General features: G+C 40.0%; 16 non-coding genes across 16 annotated transcripts; all 16 read left to right on the forward strand.

Annotated features, from left to right (window-relative positions):
• The first annotated feature begins 1,246 nt into the window (after positions 1 to 1,246).
• LOC142346497 (5S ribosomal RNA) lies at positions 1,247 to 1,365 on the forward strand. Its single transcript, XR_012759555.1, has one exon. It is a non-coding gene; the product is annotated as a 5S ribosomal RNA (ribosomal RNA).
• Positions 1,366 to 2,688: 1,323 nt separating this feature from the next.
• Positions 2,689 to 2,807, forward strand: LOC142346498 (5S ribosomal RNA). Its single transcript, XR_012759556.1, has one exon. It is a non-coding gene; the product is annotated as a 5S ribosomal RNA (ribosomal RNA).
• A 1,323-nt stretch (positions 2,808 to 4,130) lies between these two features.
• LOC142346499 (5S ribosomal RNA) lies at positions 4,131 to 4,249 on the forward strand. Its single transcript, XR_012759557.1, has one exon. It is a non-coding gene; the product is annotated as a 5S ribosomal RNA (ribosomal RNA).
• Positions 4,250 to 5,572: 1,323 nt separating this feature from the next.
• On the forward strand, positions 5,573 to 5,691 carry LOC142346500 (5S ribosomal RNA). The gene has a single exon (XR_012759558.1). It is a non-coding gene; the product is annotated as a 5S ribosomal RNA (ribosomal RNA).
• Positions 5,692 to 7,014: 1,323 nt separating this feature from the next.
• On the forward strand, positions 7,015 to 7,133 carry LOC142346503 (5S ribosomal RNA). The gene has a single exon (XR_012759560.1). It is a non-coding gene; the product is annotated as a 5S ribosomal RNA (ribosomal RNA).
• Positions 7,134 to 8,456: 1,323 nt separating this feature from the next.
• On the forward strand, positions 8,457 to 8,575 carry LOC142346504 (5S ribosomal RNA). Its single transcript, XR_012759561.1, has one exon. It is a non-coding gene; the product is annotated as a 5S ribosomal RNA (ribosomal RNA).
• Positions 8,576 to 9,710: 1,135 nt separating this feature from the next.
• On the forward strand, positions 9,711 to 9,829 carry LOC142346505 (5S ribosomal RNA). Its single transcript, XR_012759562.1, has one exon. It is a non-coding gene; the product is annotated as a 5S ribosomal RNA (ribosomal RNA).
• Positions 9,830 to 11,152: 1,323 nt separating this feature from the next.
• Positions 11,153 to 11,271, forward strand: LOC142346506 (5S ribosomal RNA). Its single transcript, XR_012759563.1, has one exon. It is a non-coding gene; the product is annotated as a 5S ribosomal RNA (ribosomal RNA).
• A 1,323-nt stretch (positions 11,272 to 12,594) lies between these two features.
• Positions 12,595 to 12,713, forward strand: LOC142346507 (5S ribosomal RNA). The gene has a single exon (XR_012759564.1). It is a non-coding gene; the product is annotated as a 5S ribosomal RNA (ribosomal RNA).
• A 1,135-nt stretch (positions 12,714 to 13,848) lies between these two features.
• On the forward strand, positions 13,849 to 13,967 carry LOC142346508 (5S ribosomal RNA). The gene has a single exon (XR_012759565.1). It is a non-coding gene; the product is annotated as a 5S ribosomal RNA (ribosomal RNA).
• Positions 13,968 to 15,478: 1,511 nt separating this feature from the next.
• Positions 15,479 to 15,597, forward strand: LOC142346509 (5S ribosomal RNA). The gene has a single exon (XR_012759566.1). It is a non-coding gene; the product is annotated as a 5S ribosomal RNA (ribosomal RNA).
• A 1,511-nt stretch (positions 15,598 to 17,108) lies between these two features.
• Positions 17,109 to 17,227, forward strand: LOC142346510 (5S ribosomal RNA). The gene has a single exon (XR_012759567.1). It is a non-coding gene; the product is annotated as a 5S ribosomal RNA (ribosomal RNA).
• A 1,699-nt stretch (positions 17,228 to 18,926) lies between these two features.
• On the forward strand, positions 18,927 to 19,045 carry LOC142346906 (5S ribosomal RNA). Its single transcript, XR_012759941.1, has one exon. It is a non-coding gene; the product is annotated as a 5S ribosomal RNA (ribosomal RNA).
• Positions 19,046 to 20,180: 1,135 nt separating this feature from the next.
• Positions 20,181 to 20,299, forward strand: LOC142346907 (5S ribosomal RNA). Its single transcript, XR_012759942.1, has one exon. It is a non-coding gene; the product is annotated as a 5S ribosomal RNA (ribosomal RNA).
• A 1,136-nt stretch (positions 20,300 to 21,435) lies between these two features.
• LOC142346511 (5S ribosomal RNA) lies at positions 21,436 to 21,554 on the forward strand. The gene has a single exon (XR_012759568.1). It is a non-coding gene; the product is annotated as a 5S ribosomal RNA (ribosomal RNA).
• A 1,887-nt stretch (positions 21,555 to 23,441) lies between these two features.
• LOC142346512 (5S ribosomal RNA) lies at positions 23,442 to 23,560 on the forward strand. Its single transcript, XR_012759569.1, has one exon. It is a non-coding gene; the product is annotated as a 5S ribosomal RNA (ribosomal RNA).
• Positions 23,561 to 24,299: the final 739 nt, after the last annotated feature.

A 24,299-nucleotide genomic window follows, 5' to 3' on the forward strand; every position in this document is an offset into this window, starting at 1 on the left:
TGATCGAAAAAGTTAAGCCTCATCGAGCGCGGATACTTTTTTGGAAATTGGTAAAAACTTGTCCAAAATGGTTCGATGTGCCAGATTTTTTTGTTTTATCCCAAACTATGGCTCAAGTGGAGCATGCCCACAAAAAATGAGCCAATTCGGACTAAAATTGACGATTTGGTGACCAAAACAAAGTTCGGTGATCGAAAAAGTTAAGCCTCATCGAGCGCGGATACTTTTTTGGAAATCGGTAAAAACTTGTGCAAAATGGTTCGCTGTGCCAGATTTTTTTGTTTTATCCCAAACTATGGCTCAAGTGGAGCATGCCCACAAAAAATGAGCCAATTCGGACTAAAATTGACGAGTTGGTGACCAAAACAAAGTTCGGTGATCGAAAAAGTTAAGCCTCATCGAGCGCGGATACTTTTTTGGAAATCGGTAAAAACTTGTGCAAAATGGTTTGCTGTGCCAGATTTTTTTGTTTTATCCCCAACTATGGCTCAAGTGGAGCATGCCCACAAAAAATGAGCCATTTCGGACTAAGATTGACGATTTGGTGGCCAAAACCAAGTTCGGTGATCGAAAAAGTTAAGCCTCATCGAGCGCGGATACTTTTTGTAAATGACAATTTCAGCAATAACCATTGCTCCAAACACACCCCATATACTTGTAAAGGCCATTCTAATAGTTCCCCTGCTTGCGTTTACTGTATATTTGATATTTGGAACTGTCTCGGAAACATCAATACTAATTGTAAAATTTCCCTTAATAAACTAACTTTTAAGTTAGTGCAAATCGCTCACTTCCATTCTTTAGGCTGCACTCCGCTAACGCAGAGTGCATTCAAATAAAACTTATCAAATAGAGTTGATACTTACCTATTTAATAAGTTTATCACAACAATTAGGCTAAAAGCAATTGGGATATGATTTTCCCAAGTACCGTCCTAAACCCACTGAAGTCATGCCTCCGGTTCAATGTCCGGTTGAACAGGTTCCTCGGACCCAATTCATCTCTCCACTGTTTTGGGGCCGTTTCACTGTATTGTGGATGGTTGGAAGCAAAAAGTTTGTGCGTTGGTCATAATACACTGTATGGCTACGAATTGCATAAATTATAACACAAACGTGGCTAAAATTGCATGTATTAAGTGACTATTTTGCAAACCGCAAGGCGGCGAGTTAAAGTGATCCTGTATATGAATATAAGACTACAATACAATACTGTTGTATATAAATTCGCTCCCACTTACGCAAATGCCTACGACCATACCATGTTGAATGCACCGGTTCTCGTCCGATCACCGAAGTTAAGCAACATTGGGCCTGGTTAGTACTTGGATGGGTGACCGCTTGGGAACACCAGGTGTTGTAGGCTTTTTCTTTTGAGTATTCAAACCTCGTAGAAAACTTTTATTCGATATTTACACATTTTAGAGCCTCAAAAAGCCTCGGTGATCGAAAAAGTTAAGCCTCATCGAGCGCGGATACTTTTTTGGAAATTGGTAAAAACTTGTCCAAAATGGTTCGATGTGCCAGATTTTTTTGTTTTATCCCAAACTATGGCTCAAGTGGAGCATGCCCACAAAAAATGAGCCAATTCGGACTAAAATTGACGATTTGGTGACCAAAACAAAGTTCGGTGATCGAAAAAGTTAAGCCTCATCGAGCGCGGATACTTTTTTGGAAATCGGTAAAAACTTGTGCAAAATGGTTCGCTGTGCCAGATTTTTTTGTTTTATCCCAAACTATGGCTCAAGTGGAGCATGCCCACAAAAAATGAGCCAATTCGGACTAAAATTGACGATTTGGTGACCAAAACAAAGTTCGGTGATCGAAAAAGTTAAGCCTCATCGAGCGCGGATACTTTTTTGGAAATCGGTAAAAACTTGTGCAAAATGGTTTGCTGTGCCAGATTTTTTTGTTTTATCCCCAACTATGGCTCAAGTGGAGCATGCCTACAAAAAATGAGCCATTTCGGACTAAGATTGACGATTTGGTGGCCAAAACCAAGTTCGGTGATCGAAAAAGTTAAGCCTCATCGAGCGCGGATACTTTTTGTAAATGACAATTTCAGCAATAACCATTGCTCCAAACACACCCCATATACTTGTAAAGGCCATTCTAATAGTTCCCCTGCTTGTGTTTACTGTATATTTGATATTTGGAACTGTCTCGGAAACATCAATACTAATTGTAAAATTTCCCTTAATAAACTAACTTTTAAGTTAGTGCAAATCGCTCACTTCCATTCTTTAGGCTGCACTCCGCTAACGCAGAGTGCATTCAAATAAAACTTATCAAATAGAGTTGATACTTACCTATTTAATAAGTTTATCACAACAATTAGGCTAAAAGCAATTGAGCTATGATTTTCCCAAGTACCGTCCTAAACCCACTGAAGTCATGCCTCCGGTTCAATGTCCGGTTGAACAGGTTCCTCGGACCCAATTCATCTCTCCCCTGTTTTGGGGCCGTTTCACTGTATTGTGGATGGTTGGAAGCAAAAAGTTTGTGCGTTGGTCATAATACACTGTATGGCTACGAATTGCATAAATTATAACACAAACGTGGCTAAAATTGCATGTATTAAGTGACTATTTTGCAAACCGCAAGGCGGCGAGTTAAAGTGATCCTGTATATGAATATAAGACTACAATACAATACTGTTGTATATAAATTCGCTCCCACTTACGCAAATGCCTACGACCATACCATGTTGAATGCACCGGTTCTCGTCCGATCACCGAAGTTAAGCAACATTGGGCCTGGTTAGTACTTGGATGGGTGACCGCTTGGGAACACCAGGTGTTGTAGGCTTTTTCTTTTGAGTATTCAAACCTCGTAGAAAACTTTTATTCGATATTTACACATTTTAGAGCCTCAAAAAGCCTCGGTGATCGAAAAAGTTAAGCCTCATCGAGCGCGGATACTTTTTTGGAAATTGGTAAAAACTTGTCCAAAATGGTTCGATGTGCCAGATTTTTTTGTTTTATCCCAAACTATGGCTCAAGTGGAGCATGCCCACAAAAAATGAGCCAATTCGGACTAAAATTGACGATTTGGTGACCAAAACAAAGTTCGGTGATCGAAAAAGTTAAGCCTCATCGAGCGCGGATACTTTTTTGGAAATCGGTAAAAACTTGTGCAAAATGGTTCGCTGTGCCAGATTTTTTTGTTTTATCCCAAACTATGGCTCAAGTGGAGCATGCCCACAAAAAATGAGCCAATTCGGACTAAAATTGACGATTTGGTGACCAAAACAAAGTTCGGTGATCGAAAAAGTTAAGCCTCATCGAGCGCGGATACTTTTTTGGAAATCGGTAAAAACTTGTGCAAAATGGTTTGCTGTGCCAGATTTTTTTGTTTTATCCCCAACTATGGCTCAAGTGGAGCATGCCTACAAAAAATGAGCCATTTCGGACTAAGATTGACGATTTGGTGGCCAAAACCAAGTTCGGTGATCGAAAAAGTTAAGCCTCATCGAGCGCGGATACTTTTTGTAAATGACAATTTCAGCAATAACCATTGCTCCAAACACACCCCATATACTTGTAAAGGCCATTCTAATAGTTCCCCTGCTTGTGTTTACTGTATATTTGATATTTGGAACTGTCTCGGAAACATCAATACTAATTGTAAAATTTCCCTTAATAAACTAACTTTTAAGTTAGTGCAAATCGCTCACTTCCATTCTTTAGGCTGCACTCCGCTAACGCAGAGTGCATTCAAATAAAACTTATCAAATAGAGTTGATACTTACCTATTTAATAAGTTTATCACAACAATTAGGCTAAAAGCAATTGGGATATGATTTTCCCAAGTACCGTCCTAAACCCACTGAAGTCATGCCTCCGGTTCAATGTCCGGTTGAACAGGTTCCTCGGACCCAATTCATCTCTCCACTGTTTTGGGGCCGTTTCACTGTATTGTGGATGGTTGGAAGCAAAAAGTTTGTGCGTTGGTCATAATACACTGTATGGCTACGAATTGCATAAATTATAACACAAACGTGGCTAAAATTGCATGTATTAAGTGACTATTTTGCAAACCGCAAGGCGGCGAGTTAAAGTGATCCTGTATATGAATATAAGACTACAATACAATACTGTTGTATATAAATTCGCTCCCACTTACGCAAATGCCTACGACCATACCATGTTGAATGCACCGGTTCTCGTCCGATCACCGAAGTTAAGCAACATTGGGCCTGGTTAGTACTTGGATGGGTGACCGCTTGGGAACACCAGGTGTTGTAGGCTTTTTCTTTTGAGTATTCAAACCTCGTAGAAAACTTTTATTCGATATTTACACATTTTAGAGCCTCAAAAAGCCTCGGTGATCGAAAAAGTTAAGCCTCATCGAGCGCGGATACTTTTTTGGAAATTGGTAAAAACTTGTCCAAAATGGTTCGATGTGCCAGATTTTTTTGTTTTATCCCAAACTATGGCTCAAGTGGAGCATGCCCACAAAAAATGAGCCAATTCGGACTAAAATTGACGATTTGGTGACCAAAACAAAGTTCGGTGATCGAAAAAGTTAAGCCTCATCGAGCGCGGATACTTTTTTGGAAATCGGTAAAAACTTGTGCAAAATGGTTCGCTGTGCCAGATTTTTTTGTTTTATCCCAAACTATGGCTCAAGTGGAGCATGCCCACAAAAAATGAGCCAATTCGGACTAAAATTGACGATTTGGTGACCAAAACAAAGTTCGGTGATCGAAAAAGTTAAGCCTCATCGAGCGCGGATACTTTTTTGGAAATCGGTAAAAACTTGTGCAAAATGGTTTGCTGTGCCAGATTTTTTTGTTTTATCCCCAACTATGGCTCAAGTGGAGCATGCCTACAAAAAATGAGCCATTTCGGACTAAGATTGACGATTTGGTGGCCAAAACCAAGTTCGGTGATCGAAAAAGTTAAGCCTCATCGAGCGCGGATACTTTTTGTAAATGACAATTTCAGCAATAACCATTGCTCCAAACACACCCCATATACTTGTAAAGGCCATTCTAATAGTTCCCCTGCTTGTGTTTACTGTATATTTGATATTTGGAACTGTCTCGGAAACATCAATACTAATTGTAAAATTTCCCTTAATAAACTAACTTTTAAGTTAGTGCAAATCGCTCACTTCCATTCTTTAGGCTGCACTCCGCTAACGCAGAGTGCATTCAAATAAAACTTATCAAATAGAGTTGATACTTACCTATTTAATAAGTTTATCACAACAATTAGGCTAAAAGCAATTGAGCTATGATTTTCCCAAGTACCGTCCTAAACCCACTGAAGTCATGCCTCCGGTTCAATGTCCGGTTGAACAGGTTCCTCGGACCCAATTCATCTCTCCCCTGTTTTGGGGCCGTTTCACTGTATTGTGGATGGTTGGAAGCAAAAAGTTTGTGCGTTGGTCATAATACACTGTATGGCTACGAATTGCATAAATTATAACACAAACGTGGCTAAAATTGCATGTATTAAGTGACTATTTTGCAAACCGCAAGGCGGCGAGTTAAAGTGATCCTGTATATGAATATAAGACTACAATACAATACTGTTGTATATAAATTCGCTCCCACTTACGCAAATGCCTACGACCATACCATGTTGAATGCACCGGTTCTCGTCCGATCACCGAAGTTAAGCAACATTGGGCCTGGTTAGTACTTGGATGGGTGACCGCTTGGGAACACCAGGTGTTGTAGGCTTTTTCTTTTGAGTATTCAAACCTCGTAGAAAACTTTTATTCGATATTTACACATTTTAGAGCCTCAAAAAGCCTCGGTGATCGAAAAAGTTAAGCCTCATCGAGCGCGGATACTTTTTTGGAAATTGGTAAAAACTTGTCCAAAATGGTTCGATGTGCCAGATTTTTTTGTTTTATCCCAAACTATGGCTCAAGTGGAGCATGCCCACAAAAAATGAGCCAATTCGGACTAAAATTGACGATTTGGTGACCAAAACAAAGTTCGGTGATCGAAAAAGTTAAGCCTCATCGAGCGCGGATACTTTTTTGGAAATCGGTAAAAACTTGTGCAAAATGGTTCGCTGTGCCAGATTTTTTTGTTTTATCCCAAACTATGGCTCAAGTGGAGCATGCCCACAAAAAATGAGCCAATTCGGACTAAAATTGACGATTTGGTGACCAAAACAAAGTTCGGTGATCGAAAAAGTTAAGCCTCATCGAGCGCGGATACTTTTTTGGAAATCGGTAAAAACTTGTGCAAAATGGTTTGCTGTGCCAGATTTTTTTGTTTTATCCCCAACTATGGCTCAAGTGGAGCATGCCTACAAAAAATGAGCCATTTCGGACTAAGATTGACGATTTGGTGGCCAAAACCAAGTTCGGTGATCGAAAAAGTTAAGCCTCATCGAGCGCGGATACTTTTTGTAAATGACAATTTCAGCAATAACCATTGCTCCAAACACACCCCATATACTTGTAAAGGCCATTCTAATAGTTCCCCTGCTTGTGTTTACTGTATATTTGATATTTGGAACTGTCTCGGAAACATCAATACTAATTGTAAAATTTCCCTTAATAAACTAACTTTTAAGTTAGTGCAAATCGCTCACTTCCATTCTTTAGGCTGCACTCCGCTAACGCAGAGTGCATTCAAATAAAACTTATCAAATAGAGTTGATACTTACCTATTTAATAAGTTTATCACAACAATTAGGCTAAAAGCAATTGAGCTATGATTTTCCCAAGTACCGTCCTAAACCCACTGAAGTCATGCCTCCGGTTCAATGTCCGGTTGAACAGGTTCCTCGGACCCAATTCATCTCTCCCCTGTTTTGGGGCCGTTTCACTGTATTGTGGATGGTTGGAAGCAAAAAGTTTGTGCGTTGGTCATAATACACTGTATGGCTACGAATTGCATAAATTATAACACAAACGTGGCTAAAATTGCATGTATTAAGTGACTATTTTGCAAACCGCAAGGCGGCGAGTTAAAGTGATCCTGTATATGAATATAAGACTACAATACAATACTGTTGTATATAAATTCGCTCCCACTTACGCAAATGCCTACGACCATACCATGTTGAATGCACCGGTTCTCGTCCGATCACCGAAGTTAAGCAACATTGGGCCTGGTTAGTACTTGGATGGGTGACCGCTTGGGAACACCAGGTGTTGTAGGCTTTTTCTTTCGAGTATTCAAACCTCATAGAAAACTTTTATTCGATATTTACACATTTTAGAGCCTCAAAAAGCCTCGGTGATCGAAAAAGTTAAGCCTCATCGAGCGCGGATACTTTTTTGGAAATTGGTAAAAACTTGTCCAAAATGGTTCGATGTGCCAGATTTTTTTGTTTTATCCCAAACTATGGCTCAAGTGGAGCATGCCCACAAAAAATGAGCCAATTCGGACTAAAATTGACGATTTGGTGACCAAAACAAAGTTCGGTGATCGAAAAAGTTAAGCCTCATCGAGCGCGGATACTTTTTTGGAAATCGGTAAAAACTTGTGCAAAATGGTTCGCTGTGCCAGATTTTTTTGTTTTATCCCAAACTATGGCTCAAGTGGAGCATGCCCACAAAAAATGAGCCAATTCGGACTAAAATTGACGATTTGGTGACCAAAACAAAGTTCGGTGATCGAAAAAGTTAAGCCTCATCGAGCGCGGATACTTTTTTGGAAATCGGTAAAAACTTGTGCAAAATGGTTTGCTGTGCCAGATTTTTTTGTTTTATCCCCAACTATGGCTCAAGTGGAGCATGCCCACAAAAAATGAGCCATTTCGGACAAAGATTGACGATTTGGTGGCCAAAACCAAGTTCGGTGATCGAAAAAGTTAAGCCTCATCGAGCGCGGATACTTTTTGTAAATGACAATTTCAGCAATAACCATTGCTCCAAACACACCCCATATACTTGTAAAGGCCATTCTAATAGTTCCCCTGCTTGCGTTTACTGTATATTTGATATTTGGAACTGTCTCGGAAACATCAATACTAATTGTAAAATTTCCCTTAATAAACTAACTTTTAAGTTAGTGCAAATCGCTCACTTCCATTCTTTAGGCTGCAATCCGCTAACGCAGAGTGCATTCAAATAAAACTTATCAAATAGAGTTGATACTTACCTATTTAATAAGTTTATCACAACAATTAGGCTAAAAGCAATTGAGCTATGATTTTCCCAAGTACCGTCCTAAACCCACTGAAGTCATGCCTCCGGTTCAATGTCCGGTTGAACAGGTTCCTCGGACCCAATTCATCTCTCCCCTGTTTTGGGGCCGTTTCACTGTATTGTGGATGGTTGGAAGCAAAAAGTTTGTGCGTTGGTCATAATACACTGTATGGCTACGAATTGCATAAATTATAACACAAACGTGGCTAAAATTGCATGTATTAAGTGACTATTTTGCAAACCGCAAGGCGGCGAGTTAAAGTGATCCTGTATATGAATATAAGACTACAATACAATACTGTTGTATATAAATTCGCTCCCACTTACGCAAATGCCTACGACCATACCATGTTGAATGCACCGGTTCTCGTCCGATCACCGAAGTTAAGCAACATTGGGCCTGGTTAGTACTTGGATGGGTGACCGCTTGGGAACACCAGGTGTTGTAGGCTTTTTCTTTTGAGTATTCAAACCTCGTAGAAAACTTTTATTCGATATTTACACATTTTAGAGCCTCAAAAAGCCTCGGTGATCGAAAAAGTTAAGCCTCATCGAGCGCGGATACTTTTTTGGAAATTGGTAAAAACTTGTGCAAAATGGTTCGCTGTGCCAGATTTTTTTGTTTTATCCCAAACTATGGCTCAAGTGGAGCATGCCCACAAAAAATGAGCCAATTCGGACAAAAATTGACGATTTGGTGACCAAAACAAAGTTCGGTGATCGAAAAAGTTAAGCCTCATCGAGCGCGGATACTTTTTTGGAAATCGGTAAAAACTTGTGCAAAATGGTTTGCTGTGCCAGATTTTTTTGTTTTATCCCCAACTATGGCTCAAGTGGAGCATGCCCACAAAAAATGAGCCATTTCGGACTAAGATTGACGATTTGGTGGCCAAAACCAAGTTCGGTGATCGAAAAAGTTAAGCCTCATCGAGCGCGGATATTTTTTGTAAATGACAATTTCAGCAATAACCATTGCTCCAAACACACCCCATATACTTGTAAAGGCCATTCTAATAGTTCCCCTGCTTGCGTTTACTGTATATTTGATATTTGGAACTGTCTCGGAAACATCAATACTAATTGTAAAATTTCCCTTAGTAAACTAACTTTTAAGTTAGTGCAAATCGCTCACTTCCATTCTTTAGGCTGCACTCCGCTAACGCAGAGTGCATTCAAATAAAACTTATCAAATAGAGTTGATACTTACCTATTTAATAAGTTTATCACAACAATTAGGCTAAAAGCAATTGAGCTATGATTTTCCCAAGTACCGTCCTAAACCCACTGAAGTCATGCCTCCGGTTCAATGTCCGGTTGAACAGGTTCCTCGGACCCAATTCATCTCTCCCCTGTTTTGGGGCCGTTTCACTGTATTGTGGATGGTTGGAAGCAAAAAGTTTGTGCGTTGGTCATAATACACTGTATGGCTACGAATTGCATAAATTATAACACAAACGTGGCTAAAACTGCATGTATTAAGTGACTATTTTGCAAACCGCAAGGCGGCGAGTTAAAGTGATCCTGTATATGAATATAAGACTACAATACAATACTGTTGTATATAAATTCGCTCCCACTTACGCAAATGCCTACGACCATACCATGTTGAATGCACCGGTTCTCGTCCGATCACCGAAGTTAAGCAACATTGGGCCTGGTTAGTACTTGGATGGGTGACCGCTTGGGAACACCAGGTGTTGTAGGCTTTTTCTTTTGAGTATTCAAACCTCATAGAAAACTTTTATTCGATATTTACACATTTTAGAGCCTCAAAAAGCCTCGGTGATCGAAAAAGTTAAGCCTCATCGAGCGCGGATACTTTTTTGGAAATCGGTAAAAACTTGTGCAAAATGGTTCGCTGTGCCAGATTTTTTTGTTTTATCCCAAACTATGGCTCAAGTGGAGCATGCCCACAAAAAATGAGCCAATTCGGACTAAAATTGACGATTTGGTGACCAAAACAAAGTTCGGTGATCGAAAAAGTTAAGCCTCATCGAGCGCGGATACTTTTTTGGAAATCGGTAAAAACTTGTGCAAAATGGTTCGCTGTGCCAGATTTTTTTGTTTTATCCCAAACTATGGCTCAAGTGGAGCATGCCCACAAAAAATGAGCCAATTCGGACTAAAATTGACGATTTGGTGACCAAAACAAAGTTCGGTGATCGAAAAAGTTAAGCCTCATCGAGCGCGGATACTTTTTTGGAAATCGGTAAAAACTTGTGCAAAATGGTTTGCTGTGCCAGATTTTTTTGTTTTATCCCCAACTATGGCTCAAGTGGAGCATGCCCACAAAAAATGAGCCATTTCGGACTAAGATTGACGATTTGGTGGCCAAAACCAAGTTCGGTGATCGAAAAAGTTAAGCCTCATCGAGCGCGGATACTTTTTGTAAATGACAATTTCAGCAATAACCATTGCTCCAAACACACCCCATATACTTGTAAAGGCCATTCTAATAGTTCCCCTGCTTGCGTTTACTGTATATTTGATATTTGGAACTGTCTCGGAAACATCAATACTAATTGTAAAATTTCCCTTAATAAACTAACTTTTAAGTTAGTGCAAATCGCTCACTTCCATTCTTTAGGCTGCACTCCGCTAACGCAGAGTGCATTCAAATAAAACTTATCAAATAGAGTTGATACTTACCTATTTAATAAGTTTATCACAACAATTAGGCTAAAAGCAATTGAGCTATGATTTTCCCAAGTACCGTCCTAAACCCACTGAAGTCATGCCTCCGGTTCAATGTCCGGTTGAACAGGTTCCTCGGACCCAATTCATCTCTCCCCTGTTTTGGGGCCGTTTCACTGTATTGTGGATGGTTGGAAGCAAAAAGTTTGTGCGTTGGTCATAATACACTGTATGGCTACGAATTGCATAAATTATAACACAAACGTGGCTAAAATTGCATGTATTAAGTGACTATTTTGCAAACCGCAAGGCGGCGAGTTAAAGTGATCCTGTATATGAATATAAGACTACAATACAATACTGTTGTATATAAATTCGCTCCCACTTACGCAAATGCCTACGACCATACCATGTTGAATGCACCGGTTCTCGTCCGATCACCGAAGTTAAGCAACATTGGGCCTGGTTAGTACTTGGATGGGTGACCGCTTGGGAACACCAGGTGTTGTAGGCTTTTTCTTTTGAGTATTCAAACCTCATAGAAAACTTTTATTCGATATTTACACATTTTAGAGCCTCAAAAAGCCTCGGTGATCGAAAAAGTTAAGCCTCATCGAGCGCGGATACTTTTTTGGAAATTGGTAAAAACTTGTCCAAAATGGTTCGATGTGCCAGATTTCTTTGTTTTATCCCAAGCTATGGCTCAAGTGGAGCATGCCCACAAAAAATGAGCCAATTCGGACTAAAATTGACGATTTGGTGACCAAAACAAAGTTCGGTGATCGAAAAAGTTAAGCCTCATCGAGCGCGGATACTTTTTTGGAAATCGGTAAAAACTTGTGCAAAATGGTTCGCTGTGCCAGATTTTTTTGTTTTATCCCAAACTATGGCTCAAGTGGAGCATGCCCACAAAAAATGAGCCAATTCGGACTAAAATTGACGATTTGGTGACCAAAACAAAGTTCGGTGATCGAAAAAGTTAAGCCTCATCGAGCGCGGATACTTTTTTGGAAATCGGTAAAAACTTGTGCAAAATGGTTTGCTGTGCCAGATTTTTTTGTTTTATCCCCAACTATGGCTCAAGTGGAGCATGCCCACAAAAAATGAGCCATTTCGGACTAAGATTGACGATTTGGTGGCCAAAACCAAGTTCGGTGATCGAAAAAGTTAAGCCTCATCGAGCGCGGATACTTTTTGTAAATGACAATTTCAGCAATAACCATTGCTCCAAACACACCCCATATACTTGTAAAGGCCATTCTAATAGTTCCCCTGCTTGCGTTTACTGTATATTTGATATTTGGAACTGTCTCGGAAACATCAATACTAATTGTAAAATTTCCCTTAATAAACTAACTTTTAAGTTAGTGCAAATCGCTCACTTCCATTCTTTAGGCTGCACTCCGCTAACGCAGAGTGCATTCAAATAAAACTTATCAAATAGAGTTGATACTTACCTATTTAATAAGTTTATCACAACAATTAGGCTAAAAGCAATTGAGCTATGATTTTCCCAAGTACCGTCCTAAACCCACTGAAGTCATGCCTCCGGTTCAATGTCCGGTTGAACAGGTTCCTCGGACCCAATTCATCTCTCCCCTGTTTTGGGGCCGTTTCACTGTATTGTGGATGGTTGGAAGCAAAAAGTTTGTGCGTTGGTCATAATACACTGTATGGCTACGAATTGCATAAATTATAACACAAACGTGGCTAAAATTGCATGTATTAAGTGACTATTTTGCAAACCGCAAGGCGGCGAGTTAAAGTGATCCTGTATATGAATATAAGACTACAATACAATACTGTTGTATATAAATTCGCTCCCACTTACGCAAATGCCTACGACCATACCATGTTGAATGCACCGGTTCTCGTCCGATCACCGAAGTTAAGCAACATTGGGCCTGGTTAGTACTTGGATGGGTGACCGCTTGGGAACACCAGGTGTTGTAGGCTTTTTCTTTTGAGTATTCAAACCTCATAGAAAACTTTTATTCGATATTTACACATTTTAGAGCCTCAAAAAGCCTCGGTGATCGAAAAAGTTAAGCCTCATCGAGCGCGGATACTTTTTTGGAAATCGGTAAAAACTTGTGCAAAATGGTTTGCTGTGCCAGATTTTTTTGTTTTATCCCCAACTATGGCTCAAGTGGAGCATGCCCACAAAAAATGAGCCATTTCGGACTAAGATTGACGATTTGGTGACCAAAACAAAGTTCGGTGATCGAAAAAGTTAAGCCTCATCGAGCGCGGATACTTTTTTGGAAATCGGTAAAAACTTGTGCAAAATGGTTTGCTGTGCCAGATTTTTTTGTTTTATCCCCAACTATGGCTCAAGTGGAGCATGCCCACAAAAAATGAGCCATTTCGGACTAAGATTGACGATTTGGTGGCCAAAACCAAGTTCGGTGATCGAAAAAGTTAAGCCTCATCGAGCGCGGATACTTTTTGTAAATGACAATTTCAGCAATAACCATTGCTCCAAACTCACCCCATATACTTGTAAAGGCCATTCTAATAGTTCCCCTGCTTGCGTTTACTGTATATTTGATATTTGGAACTGTCTCGGAAACATCAATACTAATTGTAAAATTTCCCTTAATAAACTAACTTTTAAGTTAGTGCAAATCGCTCACTTCCATTCTTTAGGCTGCACTCCGCTAACGCAGAGTGCATTCAAATAAAACTTATCAAATAGAGTTGATACTTACCTATTTAATAAGTTTATCACAACAATTAGGCTAAAAGCAATTGAGCTATGATTTTCCCAAGTACCGTCCTAAACCCACTGAAGTCATGCCTCCGGTTCAATGTCCGGTTGAACAGGTTCCTCGGACCCAATTCATCTCTCCCCTGTTTTGGGGCCGTTTCACTGTATTGTGGATGGTTGGAAGCAAAAAGTTTGTGCATTGGTCATAATACACTGTATGGCTACGAATTGCATAAATTATAACACAAACGTGGCTAAAATTGCATGTATTAAGTGACTATTTTGCAAACCGCAAGGCGGCGAGTTAAAGTGATCCTGTATATGAATATAAGACTACAATACAATACTGTTGTATATAAATTCGCTCCCACTTACGCAAATGCCTACGACCATACCATGTTGAATGCACCGGTTCTCGTCCGATCACCGAAGTTAAGCAACATTGGGCCTGGTTAGTACTTGGATGGGTGACCGCTTGGGAACACCAGGTGTTGTAGGCTTTTTCTTTTGAGTATTCAAACCTCGTAGAAAACTTTTATTCGATATTTACACATTTTAGAGCCTCAAAAAGCCTCGGTGATCGAAAAAGTTAAGCCTCATCGAGCGCGGATACTTTTTTGGAAATTGGTAAAAACTTGTCCAAAATGGTTCGATGTGCCAGATTTTTTTGTTTTATCCCAAACTATGGCTCAAGTGGAGCATGCCCACAAAAAATGAGCCAATTCGGACTAAAATTGACGATTTGGTGACCAAAACAAAGTTCGGTGATCGAAAAAGTTAAGCCTCATCGAGCGCGGATACTTTTTTGGAAATCGGTAAAAACTTGTGCAAAATGGTTCGCTGTGCCAGATTTTTTTGTTTTATCCCAAACTATGGCTCAAGTGAAGCATGCCCACAAAAAATGAGCCAATTCGGACTAAAATTGACGATTTGGTGACCAAAACAAAGTTCGGTGATCGAAAAAGTTAAGCCTCATCGAGCGCGGATACTTTTTTGGAAATCGGTAAAAACTTGTGCAAAATGGTTTGCTGTGCCAGATTTTTTTGTTTTATCCCCAACTATGGCTCAAGTGGAGCATGCCCACAAAAAATGAGCCATTTCGGACTAAGATTGACGATTTGGTGGCCAAAACCAAGTTCGGTGATCGAAAAAGTTAAGCCTCATCGAGCGCGGATACTTTTTTGGAAATCGGTAAAAACTTGTGCAAAATGGTTTGCTGTGCCAGATTTTTTTGTTTTATCCCCAACTATGGCTCAAGTGGAGCATGCCCACAAAAAATGAGCCATTTCGGACTAAGATTGATGATTTGGTGGCCAAAACCAAGTTCGGTGATCGAAAAAGTTAAGCCTCATCGAGCGCGGATACTTTTTGTAAATGACAATTTCAGCAATAACCATTGCTCCAAACACACCCCATATACTTGTAAAGGCCATTCTAATAGTTCCCCTGCTTGCGTTTACTGTATATTTGATATTTGGAACTGTCTCGGAAACATCAATACTAATTGTAAAATTTCCCTTAATAAACTAACTTTTAAGTTAGTGCAAATCGCTCACTTCCATTCTTTAGGCTGCACTCCGCTAACGCAGAGTGCATTCAAATAAAACTTATCAAATAGAGTTGATACTTACCTATTTAATAAGTTTATCACAACAATTAGGCTAAAAGCAATTGAGCTATGATTTTCCCAAGTACCGTCCTAAACCCACTGAAGTCATGCCTCCGGTTCAATGTCCGGTTGAACAGGTTCCTCGGACCCAATTCATCTCTCCCCTGTTTTGGGGCCGTTTCACTGTATTGTGGATGGTTGGAAGCAAAAAGTTTGTGCATTGGTCATAATACACTGTATGGCTACGAATTGCATAAATTATAACACAAACGTGGCTAAAATTGCATGTATTAAGTGACTATTTTGCAAACCGCAAGGCGGCGAGTTAAAGTGATCCTGTATATGAATATAAGACTACAATACAATACTGTTGTATATAAATTCGCTCCCACTTACGCAAATGCCTACGACCATACCATGTTGAATGCACCGGTTCTCGTCCGATCACCGAAGTTAAGCAACATTGGGCCTGGTTAGTACTTGGATGGGTGACCGCTTGGGAACACCAGGTGTTGTAGGCTTTTTCTTTTGAGTATTCAAACCTCGTAGAAAACTTTTATTCGATATTTACACATTTTAGAGCCTCAAAAAGCCTCGGTGATCGAAAAAGTTAAGCCTCATCGAGCGCGGATACTTTTTTGGAAATTGGTAAAAACTTGTCCAAAATGGTTCGATGTGCCAGATTTTTTTGTTTTATCCCAAACTATGGCTCAAGTGGAGCATGCCCACAAAAAATGAGCCAATTCGGACTAAAATTGACGATTTGGTGACCAAAACAAAGTTCGGTGATCGAAAAAGTTAAGCCTCATCGAGCGCGGATACTTTTTTGGAAATCGGTAAAAACTTGTGCAAAATGGTTCGCTGTGCCAGATTTTTTTGTTTTATCCCAAACTATGGCTCAAGTGAAGCATGCCCACAAAAAATGAGCCAATTCGGACTAAAATTGACGATTTGGTGACCAAAACAAAGTTCGGTGATCGAAAAAGTTAAGCCTCATCGAGCGCGGATACTTTTTTGGAAATCGGTAAAAACTTGTGCAAAATGGTTTGCTGTGCCAGATTTTTTTGTTTTATCCCCAACTATGGCTCAAGTGGAGCATGCCCACAAAAAATGAGCCATTTCGGACTAAGATTGACGATTTGGTGGCCAAAACCAAGTTCGGTGATCGAAAAAGTTAAGCCTCATCGAGCGCGGATACTTTTTTGGAAATCGGTAAAAACTTGTGCAAAATGGTTTGCTGTGCCAGATTTTTTTGTTTTATCCCCAACTATGGCTCAAGTGGAGCATGCCCACAAAAAATGAGCCATTTCGGACTAAGATTGATGATTTGGTGGCCAAAACCAAGTTCGGTGATCGAAAAAGTTAAGCCTCATCGAGCGCGGATACTTTTTGTAAATGACAATTTCAGCAATAACCATTGCTCCAAACACACCCCATATACTTGTAAAGGCCATTCTAATAGTTCCCCTGCTTGCGTTTACTGTATATTTGATATTTGGAACTGTCTCGGAAACATCAATACTAATTGTAAAATTTCCCTTAATAAACTAACTTTTAAGTTAGTGCAAATCGCTCACTTCCATTCTTTAGGCTGCACTCCGCTAACGCAGAGTGCATTCAAATAAAACTTATCAAATAGAGTTGATACTTACCTATTTAATAAGTTTATCACAACAATTAGGCTAAAAGCAATTGAGCTATGATTTTCCCAAGTACCGTCCTAAACCCACTGAAGTCATGCCTCCGGTTCAATGTCCGGTTGAACAGGTTCCTCGGACCCAATTCATCTCTCCCCTGTTTTGGGGCCGTTTCACTGTATTGTGGATGGTTGGAAGCAAAAAGTTTGTGCGTTGGTCATAATACACTGTATGGCTACGAATTGCATAAATTATAACACAAACGTGGCTAAAATTGCATGTATTAAGTGACTATTTTGCAAACCGCAAGGCGGCGAGTTAAAGTGATCCTGTATATGAATATAAGACTACAATACAATACTGTTGTATATAAATTCGCTCCCACTTACGCAAATGCCTACGACCATACCATGTTGAATGCACCGGTTCTCGTCCGATCACCGAAGTTAAGCAACATTGGGCCTGGTTAGTACTTGGATGGGTGACCGCTTGGGAACACCAGGTGTTGTAGGCTTTTTCTTTTGAGTATTCAAACCTCGTAGAAAACTTTTATTCGATATTTACACATTTTAGAGCCTCAAAAAGCCTCGGTGATCGAAAAAGTTAAGCCTCATCGAGCGCGGATACTTTTTTGGAAATTGGTAAAAACTTGTCCAAAATGGTTCGATGTGCCAGATTTTTTTGTTTTATCCCAAACTATGGCTCAAGTGGAGCATGCCCACAAAAAATGAGCCAATTCGGACTAAAATTGACGATTTGGTGACCAAAACAAAGTTCGGTGATCGAAAAAGTTAAGCCTCATCGAGCGCGGATACTTTTTTGGAAATCGGTAAAAACTTGTGCAAAATGGTTCGCTGTGCCAGATTTTTTTGTTTTATCCCAAACTATGGCTCAAGTGAAGCATGCCCACAAAAAATGAGCCAATTCGGACTAAAATTGACGATTTGGTGACCAAAACAAAGTTCGGTGATCGAAAAAGTTAAGCCTCATCGAGCGCGGATACTTTTTTGGAAATCGGTAAAAACTTGTGCAAAATGGTTTGCTGTGCCAGATTTTTTTGTTTTATCCCCAACTATGGCTCAAGTGGAGCATGCCCACAAAAAATGAGCCATTTCGGACTAAGATTGACGATTTGGTGGCCAAAACCAAGTTCGGTGATCGAAAAAGTTAAGCCTCATCGAGCGCGGATACTTTTTTGGAAATCGGTAAAAACTTGTGCAAAATGGTTTGCTGTGCCAGATTTTTTTGTTTTATCCCCAACTATGGCTCAAGTGGAGCATGCCCACAAAAAATGAGCCATTTCGGACTAAGATTGACGATTTGGTGGCCAAAACCAAGTTCGGTGATCGAAAAAGTTAAGCCTCATCGAGCGCGGATACTTTTTTGGAAATCGGTAAAAACTTGTGCAAAATGGTTTGCTGTGCCAGATTTTTTTGTTTTATCCCCAACTATGGCTCAAGTGGAGCATGCCCACAAAAAATGAGCCATTTCGGACTAAGATTGACGATTTGGTGGCCAAAACCAAGTTCGGTGATCGAAAAAGTTAAGCCTCATCGAGCGCGGATACTTTTTGTAAATGACAATTTCAGCAATAACCATTGCTCCAAACACACCCCATATACTTGTAAAGGCCATTCTAATAGTTCCCCTGCTTGCGTTTACTGTATATTTGATATTTGGAACTGTCTCGGAAACATCAATACTAATTGTAAAATTTCCCTTAATAAACTAACTTTTAAGTTAGTGCAAATCGCTCACTTCCATTCTTTAGGCTGCACTCCGCTAACGCAGAGTGCATTCAAATAAAACTTATCAAATAGAGTTGATACTTACCTATTTAATAAGTTTATCACAACAATTAGGCTAAAAGCAATTGAGCTATGATTTTCCCAAGTACCGTCCTAAACCCACTGAAGTCATGCCTCCGGTTCAATGTCCGGTTGAACAGGTTCCTCGGACCCAATTCATCTCTCCCCTGTTTTGGGGCCGTTTCACTGTATTGTGGATGGTTGGAAGCAAAAAGTTTGTGCGTTGGTCATAATACACTGTATGGCTACGAATTGCATAAATTATAACACAAACGTGGCTAAAATTGCATGTATTAAGTGACTATTTTGCAAACCGCAAGGCGGCGAGTTAAAGTGATCCTGTATATGAATATAAGACTACAATACAATACTGTTGTATATAAATTCGCTCCCACTTACGCAAATGCCTACGACCATACCATGTTGAATGCACCGGTTCTCGTCCGATCACCGAAGTTAAGCAACATTGGGCCTGGTTAGTACTTAGATGGGTGACCGCTTGGGAACACCAGGTGTTGTAGGCTTTTTCTTTTGAGTATTCAAACCTCATAGAAAACTTTTATTCGATATTTACACATTTTAGAGCCTCAAAAAGCCTCGGTGATCGAAAAAGTTAAGCCTCATCGAGCGCGGATACTTTTTTGGAAATCGGTAAAAACTTGTGCAAAATGGTTTGCTGTGCCAGATTTTTTTGTTTTATCCCCAACTATGGCTCAAGTGGAGCATGCCCACAAAAAATGAGCCATTTCGGACTAAGATTGACGATTTGGTGGCCAAAACCAAGTTCGGTGATCGAAAAAGTTAAGCCTCATCGAGCGCGGATACTTTTTTGGAAATCGGTAAAAACTTGTGCAAAATGGTTTGCTGTGCCAGATTTTTTTGTTTTATCCCCAACTATGGCTCAAGTGGAGCATGCCCACAAAAAATGAGCCATTTCGGACTAAGATTGACGATTTGGTGGCCAAAACCAAGTTCGGTGATCGAAAAAGTTAAGCCTCATCGAGCGCGGATACTTTTTGTAAATGACAATTTCAGCAATAACCATTGCTCCAAACACACCCCATATACTTGTAAAGGCCATTCTAATAGTTCCCCTGCTTGCGTTTACTGTATATTTGATATTTGGAACTGTCTCGGAAACATCAATACTAATTGTAAAATTTCCCTTAATAAACTAACTTTTAAGTTAGTGCAAATCGCTCACTTCCATTCTTTAGGCTGCACTCCGCTAACGCAGAGTGCATTCAAATAAAACTTATCAAATAGAGTTGATACTTACCTATTTAATAAGTTTATCACAACAATTAGGCTAAAAGCAATTGAGCTATGATTTTCCCAAGTACCGTCCTAAACCCACTGAAGTCATGCCTCCGGTTCAATGTCCGGTTGAACAGGTTCCTCGGACCCAATTCATCTCTCCCCTGTTTTGGGGCCGTTTCACTGTATTGTGGATGGTTGGAAGCAAAAAGTTTGTGCGTTGGTCATAATACACTGTATGGCTACGAATTGCATAAATTATAACACAAACGTGGCTAAAATTGCATGTATTAAGTGACTATTTTGCAAACCGCAAGGCGGCGAGTTAAAGTGATCCTGTATATGAATATAAGACTACAATACAATACTGTTGTATATAAATTCGCTCCCACTTACGCAAATGCCTACGACCATACCATGTTGAATGCACCGGTTCTCGTCCGATCACCGAAGTTAAGCAACATTGGGCCTGGTTAGTACTTAGATGGGTGACCGCTTGGGAACACCAGGTGTTGTAGGCTTTTTCTTTTGAGTATTCAAACCTCATAGAAAACTTTTATTCGATATTTACACATTTTAGAGCCTCAAAAAGCCTCGGTGATCGAAAAAGTTAAGCCTCATCGAGCGCGGATACTTTTTTGGAAATCGGTAAAAACTTGTGCAAAATGGTTTGCTGTGCCAGATTTTTTTGTTTTATCCCCAACTATGGCTCAAGTGGAGCATGCCCACAAAAAATGAGCCATTTCGGACTAAGATTGACGATTTGGTGGCCAAAACCAAGTTCGGTGATCGAAAAAGTTAAGCCTCATCGAGCGCGGATACTTTTTTTGGAAATCGGTAAAAACTTCTGCAAAATGGTTTGCTGTGCCAGATTTTTTTGTTTTATCCCCAACTATGGCTCAAGTGGAGCATGCCCACAAAAAATGAGCCATTTCGGACTAAGATTGACGATTTGGTGGCCAAAACCAAGTTCGGTGATCGAAAAAGTTAAGCCTCATCGAGCGCGGATACTTTTTGTAAATGACAATTTCAGCAATAACCATTGCTCCAAACACACCCCATATACTTGTAAAGGCCATTCTAATAGTTCCCCTGCTTGCGTTTACTGTATATTTGATATTTGGAACTGTCTCGGAAACATCAATACTAATTGTAAAATTTCCCTTAATAAACTAACTTTTAAGTTAGTGCAAATCGCTCACTTCCATTCTTTAGGCTGCACTCCGCTAACGCAGAGTGCATTCAAATAAAACTTATCAAATAGAGTTGATACTTACCTATTTAATAAGTTTATCACAACAATTAGGCTAAAAGCAATTGAGCTATGATTTTCCCAAGTACCGTCCTAAACCCACTGAAGTCATGCCTCCGGTTCAATGTCCGGTTGAACAGGTTCCTCGGACCCAATTCATCTCTCCCCTGTTTTGGGGCCGTTTCACTGTATTGTGGATGGTTGGAAGCAAAAAGTTTGTGCGTTGGTCATAATACACTGTATGGCTACGAATTGCATAAATTATAACACAAACGTGGCTAAAATTGCATGTATTAAGTGACTATTTTGCAAACCGCAAGGCGGCGAGTTAAAGTGATCCTGTATATGAATATAAGACTACAATACAATACTGTTGTATATAAATTCGCTCCCACTTACGCAAATGCCTACGACCATACCATGTTGAATGCACCGGTTCTCGTCCGATCACCGAAGTTAAGCAACATTGGGCCTGGTTAGTACTTGGATGGGTGACCGCTTGGGAACACCAGGTGTTGTAGGCTTTTTCTTTTGAGTATTCAAACCTCATAGAAAACTTTTATTCGATATTTACACATTTTAGAGCCTCAAAAAGCCTCGGTGATCGAAAAAGTTAAGCCTCATCGAGCGCGGATACTTTTTTGGAAATCGGTAAAAACTTGTGCAAAATGGTTCGCTGTGCCAGATTTTTTTGTTTTATCCCAAACTATGGCTCAAGTGGAGCATGCCCACAAAAAATGAGCCAATTCGGACTAAAATTGACGATTTGGTGACCAAAACAAAGTTCGGTGATCGAAAAAGTTAAGCCTCATCGAGCGCGGATACTTTTTTGGAAATCGGTAAAAACTTGTGCAAAATGGTTCGCTGTGCCAGATTTTTTTGTTTTATCCAAAACTATGGCTCAAGTGGAGCATGCCCACAAAAAATGAGCCAATTCGGACTAAAATTGACGATTTGGTGACCAAAACAAAGTTCGGTGATCGAAAAAGTTAAGCCTCATCGAGCGCGGATACTTTTTTGGAAATCGGTAAAAACTTGTGCAAAATGGTTCGCTGTGCCAGATTTTTTTGTTTTATCCCAAACTATGGCTCAAGTGGAGCATGCCCACAAAAAATGAGCCAATTCGGACTAAAATTGACGATTTGGTGACCAAAACAAAGTTCGGTGATCGAAAAAGTTAAGCCTCATCGAGCGCGGATACTTTTTTGGAAATCGGTAAAAACTTGTGCAAAATGGTTCGCTGTGCCAGATTTTTTTGTTTTATCCCAAACTATGGCTCAAGTGGAGCATGCCCACAAAAAATGAGCCAATTCGGACTAAAATTGACGATTTGGTGACCTAAACAAAGTTCGGTGATCGAAAAAGTTAAGCCTCATCGAGCGCGGATACTTTTTTGGAAATCGGTAAAAACTTGTGCAAAATGGTTCGCTGTGCCAGATTTTTTTGTTTTATCCCAAACTATGGCTCAAGTGGAGCATGCCCACAAAAAATGAGCCAATTCGGACTAAAATTGACGATTTGGTGAACAAAACAAAGTTCGGTGATCGAAAAAGTTAAGCCTCATCGAGCGCGGATACTTTTTTGGAAATCGGTAAAAACTTGTGCAAAATGGTTTGCTGTGCCAGATTTTTTTGTTTTATCCCCAACTATGGCTCAAGTGGAGCATGCCCACAAAAAATGAGCCATTTCGGACTAAGATTGACGATTTGGTGGCCAAAACCAGGTTCGGTGATCGAAAAAGTTAAGCCTCATCGAGCGCGGATACTTTTTGTAAATGACAATTTCAGCAATAACCATTGCTCCAAACACACCCCATATACTTGTAAAGGCCATTCTAATAGTTCCCCTGCTTGCGTTTACTGTATATTTGATATTTGGAACTGTCTCGGAAACATCAATACTAATTGTAAAATTTCCCTTAATAAACTAACTTTTAAGTTAGTGCAAATCGCTCACTTCCATTCTTTAGGCTGCACTCCGCTAACGCAGAGTGCATTCAAATAAAACTTATCAAATAGAGTTGATACTTACCTATTTAATAAGTTTATCACAACAATTAGGCTAAAAGCAATTGAGCTATGATTTTCCCAAGTACCGTCCTAAACCCACTGAAGTCATGCCTCCGGTTCAATGTCCGGTTGAACAAGTTCCTCGGACCCAATTCATCTCTCCCCTGTTTTGGGGCCGTTTCACTGTATTGTGGATGGTTGGAAGCAAAAAGTTTGTGCGTTGGTCATAATACACTGTATGGCTACGAATTGCATAAATTATAACACAAACGTGGCTAAAATTGCATGTATTAAGTGACTATTTTGCAAACCGCAAGGCGGCGAGTTAAAGTGATCCTGTATATGAATATAAGACTACAATACAATACTGTTGTATATAAATTCGCTCCCACTTACGCAAATGCCTACGACCATACCATGTTGAATGCACCGGTTCTCGTCCGATCACCGAAGTTAAGCAACATTGGGCCTGGTTAGTACTTGGATGGGTGACCGCTTGGGAACACCAGGTGTTGTAGGCTTTTTCTTTTGAGTATTCAAACCTCATAGGAAACTTTTATTCGATATTTACACATTTTAGAGCCTCAAAAAGCCTCGGTGATCGAAAAAGTTAAGCCTCATCGAGCGCGGATACTTTTTTGGAAATTGGTAAAAACTTGTCCAAAATGGTTCGATGTGCCAGATTTTTTTGTTTTATCCCAAACTATGGCTCAAGTGGAGCATGCCCACAAAAAATGAGCCAATTCGGACTAAAATTGACGATTTGGTGACCAAAACAAAGTTCGGTGATCGAAAAAGTTAAGCCTCATCGAGCGCGGATACTTTTTTGGAAATCGGTAAAAACTTGTGCAAAATGGTTCGCTGTGCCAGATTTTTTTGTTTTATCCCAAACTATGGCTCAAGTGGAGCATGCCCACAAAAAATGAGCCAATTCGGACTAAAATTGACGATTTGGTGACCAAAACAAAGTTCGGTGATCGAAAAAGTTAAGCCTCATCGAGCGCGGATACTTTTTTGGAAATCGGTAAAAACTTGTGCAAAATGGTTTGCTGTGCCAGATTTTTTTGTTTTATCCCCAACTATGGCTCAAGTGGAGCATGCCCACAAAAAATGAGCCATTTCGGACTAAGATTGACGATTTGGTGGCCAAAACCAAGTTCGGTGATCGAAAAAGTTAAGCCTCATCGAGCGCGGATACTTTTTGTAAATGACAATTTCAGCAATAACCATTGCTCCAAACACACCCCATATACTTGTAAA

Source organism: Convolutriloba macropyga, chromosome 9 (genome assembly GCF_964194025.1).
Source record: "Convolutriloba macropyga chromosome 9, txConMacr16.3, whole genome shotgun sequence".
Lineage (NCBI taxonomy): Eukaryota > Metazoa > Xenacoelomorpha > Acoela > Convolutidae > Convolutriloba > Convolutriloba macropyga.